General features: G+C 38.0%; 1 non-coding gene across 1 annotated transcript; it reads right to left on the reverse strand.

Moving 5' to 3' along the window:
• Positions 1-2194: 2194 nt before the first annotated feature.
• On the reverse strand, positions 2195-2270 carry TRNAA-GGC (transfer RNA alanine (anticodon GGC)). Its single transcript has one exon. It is a non-coding gene; the product is annotated as a tRNA-Ala (tRNA).
• Between the last annotated feature and the right edge of the window lie 1906 nt (positions 2271-4176).

The raw sequence follows: 4176 nt of genomic DNA on the forward strand, positions 1-4176 counted from the left end.
GGAATATGAGAATTTAGTAGAAAGACACCTAAATTTACTGCATCAGATTTGGGAAAATCTTATTAGAAAATAAAAAATGGTAATAGAGTCTTTAAATAATTATTTCGAGTATTTTACATAGAGGCATAGTTCAAATAAATAACATAGTACAATCGAGGGAAAGAAAGATTAAATAAGATCCTGAAAGAGTTCTCACAAAAGAAAACTTACATTATAAAAAGAAAAAAGAAAAAGAAAAAAGTTGTTCTAGTTCAGTGATGAGACGCAGATGAAAAATATACTTTTAATCCATAATTTTGAATATGGAATATTTATAGTAAGATAATTTTAAAGTGTATTTTTACATTGTAATGAGTATCTGTATACCTTAATTGACTAAAATTAGAATAAAAATATACCATTGACATTCTCCACAATTACCTGTTGAACATAATAACATAACAAACAACTTTTCTAGACCCCAAGAACTCAAAATGTATAAAATATGTTTAAGCACTATAAGTAAGTAAAATGTATCATCTGATTTTTTTTGTGAATTTATTTAATTTATCTCAATTTAGTGAGTACCAATTTGATACAATAGGCCATTGGGGATAAAAGGATAAATGAAATAAACATTTTTGTTTCAAGGAACTCATAATTCAATAGCAGAAATAAATCATGTGCATAAAATAGGTACAATATACAAGACATTATAGTTTGAAATGCTGAGTGTTACTGATAGAGTGGTTTGATGCTTAGAGGTCACTCCTTAGGATCAGGGGCACAGACTAAAAGGTAAGGGATAACTTGTACATCACTGATTTTCTGTAGGCTGTCATGTAAGGAAGCCTCCTGCAAAGCTCTATGGAATCCAGCAAGAATAAGGTAATCAATCTTGGTCAATTCCATGGCTTGGATCCCAGCCCCAACCATGAATATTAATGTGGAGAATTCTTCCTCCAGCTTGCTTCATTATCAGCAAGTGTAAACCTTGAACTCCAACAACTCGATCACAACAAAAGAGGAGCTTGTGTTATTCTAAATTAAAACATCAAATTTGCAGGGTAAGGCCCTAATCATATTCATAATTATACCCTTCTGATCAAACCATTAAATAAGCTGGTTCCTCCTTAATCATGCAGCTTAACAGCTCCCCAAGAATTTGCCTTCTCCCTGAAGTCTGATGTCTGGCCAGATTCCATTTATATGCGCTAGCACAGGATGAATGGGAAATGGGGCCCACATACCTGCTACTGATCCAGTCTCCAAGTGTTCTGCAATGGATGTTGTTCCGATAGGTCTGGGTTCAGTCTTGTGTGATCTGATGTGAGTTGGTTGGACATTCATTTTTCTTTCACACAAAATTTCAAACCTGACTTCTTTGCTAGACTCATGAGAATCAACATATCATATGTTTCTTTTAATTAGTTTTTTTGAAATTGCTTTATGTATGAATTCTTGGCTAGCCTTCAAACTTCATGAAATAAAATTCTTTATATCCAGAACCTCTTATGATATATACAGTGGTCCTTCGTCTATCATGGAGGTTAGGTTTCAGAACCCCCTTCAAGATAGGTGAAAATCCGCAAGGTAGTGACCTTATATTTATTTTATTATTTATATATATTTTAAAGTTTTATTTTGATTTAATATTTTTAATATGTTTTAATTAATATTTTTATGTTTTTATATTCTTTTCAATTTTTTAGGCTAGAAAGTGCTTATTTTACTGCAATAATAATTAAAATAATAAGTATGATATATAAAAATACCTATATACTGCAAAATCCCATGATATAGCAAAAAAATCAGTGATACAAAATTAGATATATACAATTTAAAAATCCCCCATATAGTGAGACCATGAAAAGTGAAACATGATATGACGAGGGATGACTGTATTATATTTTATTATTATTATTTTTTTGTCTTTTTCTGAAGCTGGAAACGGGGAGGCAGTCAGACAGACTCCCGCATGTGCCTGACCGGGATCCACCCGGTACGCCCACCAGGGGGCTATGCTCTGCCCATCCGGGGCATCGCTCTGTCGTGACCAGAACCACTCTAGTGCCTGGGGCAGAGGCCAAGGAGCCACCCCCAGCGCCCGGGCCATCTTTTGCTCCAATGGAGCTTTGGCTGCGGGAGGGGAAGAGAGAGACAGAGAGGAAGGATAGGGGGAGGAGTAGAGAAGCAGATGGGCGCCTCTCCTGTGTGCCCTGGCCGGGAATCGAACCCGGGACTTCCGCATGCCAGGCCGACGCTCTACCACTGAGCCAACCGGCCAGGGCCTGACTGTATTATATTTTAAAGACAGAATAATCATTTGCTGACTGATTTTGTATATTTTATTTAATATTCACATTAATTGTATGAATTAAGTATAAACTTTTTTGTTTTATGATAAGAAAATTGAAATTCAAAAAGAATGGGTCATTGGAGAAAAGAGTACAACTAGAAAATGACCAAGTTGAGGTTCAAATTCTTCTGAGTCTAACTCCAAAGTCCATGCCAAAGCAAGCAGCCTCCCTTGAATTGGAATGACAATCAAGGAATAGTGCTGCTAGGGTATATTGCAAGAGTCAGAAACATGGATATTGGTGTAGCGACAGTCAAGTCAAGGGGCAAGATAGTATATATTTCAATTGTGGGTTTCTTTAATCCCCTGCAACACATCACCCCAAAACCCAGTGGCTTAAAAAGTACTTTAAAAAATATTTTGCACTCATCTATCTGCATATTGGCTTCAATGCCATTGATCCATGGCTGGCTCTCCTTGAGTTTGAATGAAAGTTTTGGACTGGTGTCAAATTTGTTTCATGGGTCTCTCATCTTCTTGGAACCAACAGTTACTTGAGGTATACTTTTCTCGTGGTAAAAAAAAGGTGGAGCACAATAAGGCAAACCTAACTGTGCAAGCACATGCTAGGTTTCTATTCAGCTTATGTGAGCTAATGTCTTATTGACCTAAACAAGTAGCATGGCTAAATCCACAATCAATGAAATAGAGACTTGTACTCTTCCTACGAAGTAAGCAACAAGAAAGAATGTGAATATTTGCTGAACAACAAGCTGCTCTATTATTTGTAAATATTCATGCTCCTCTCATTGCAAAATTAACACAAATCCGTTTTGGAAAACCCAAAAGTCCCATCTAATCATGGCATCAGGCTTAAATTTCATAATATTATTATCTACAGCCGTCATTTTCAACCTTTTTTGAGCCACGGCACATTTTTTACATTTACAAAATCCTGGGGCACACCACCTACCAAAATGACACAAAATGACACTCTAACACAGTACATATTATACATATAGTTAATAATATAGTTTCTAAATGCATTTATACTCACTTAGTGTGAAACCTGGGCCTGTTTCGATGAACACAAAAGGGATATCTTGGCAGGAATGGTAGAAAGACACACACAAAGCTCTTCCTCAACAGTTCTCAGTCTCTCTCTGTTTTTAGTTTTTATCACAGTCAAGCTTGAGAAGCTCAGCTCACATAGATATGTGGTTGAAAATGGGAGCAATGTCAAAATAGCTTTGTTGGCCAGAATGGGGAACTCCTTGGCAACAGATAACCAAAAACTGTCCAAAGGAAGATCAGCAAACTTTAGCTTTAAAGTTAGATAACATTGTGATGCCTTGTGATGCATTGTATATCACCCTCTGTGGGGGCCTCTTTTAAAAAGAAAAAGGTCAAATATCTATATACACCATCAGGATAGACATAACCAGCTGAGGCTGAGGCTTCATCTAGTGGTGGCAACATTTACCTCCAGTCCTGACCAGGATTAGAAATCGAGACCATGGGGAGGAGTAGCAGCTTCAACTACTTGCGGTGACCACACAATAACAAGTGCACGGCAGCCCAAGTGGGGACCTTCCTGGGTGTGGATGAGAGGCGGCCTACTATTGGTTCATCGCTAGTGGTCGGGATGAATCCTAGAAGGTGATTGGTCAGTGAGCGTTCCCTGTTCCTTCACTCTTCCTGTCACTGATAGCTGGAGGGATTGTGAGGGGAATGTTTATGTTCCGATGGAGGCGGCTGGCGGCGGGCCGTATCTGGCATGCGGGCCTTAGTTTGGGGACCCATGTTTAATTTCCCCACGGCACACCTGACCATGTCTCATGGCACACTAGTGTGCAGTGGCACACTGGTTGAAAAACACTGATCTACAGCATATAAGG

The sequence above is a fragment of the Saccopteryx leptura genome, chromosome 7 (genome assembly GCF_036850995.1).
Source record: "Saccopteryx leptura isolate mSacLep1 chromosome 7, mSacLep1_pri_phased_curated, whole genome shotgun sequence".
Lineage (NCBI taxonomy): Eukaryota > Metazoa > Chordata > Mammalia > Chiroptera > Emballonuridae > Saccopteryx > Saccopteryx leptura.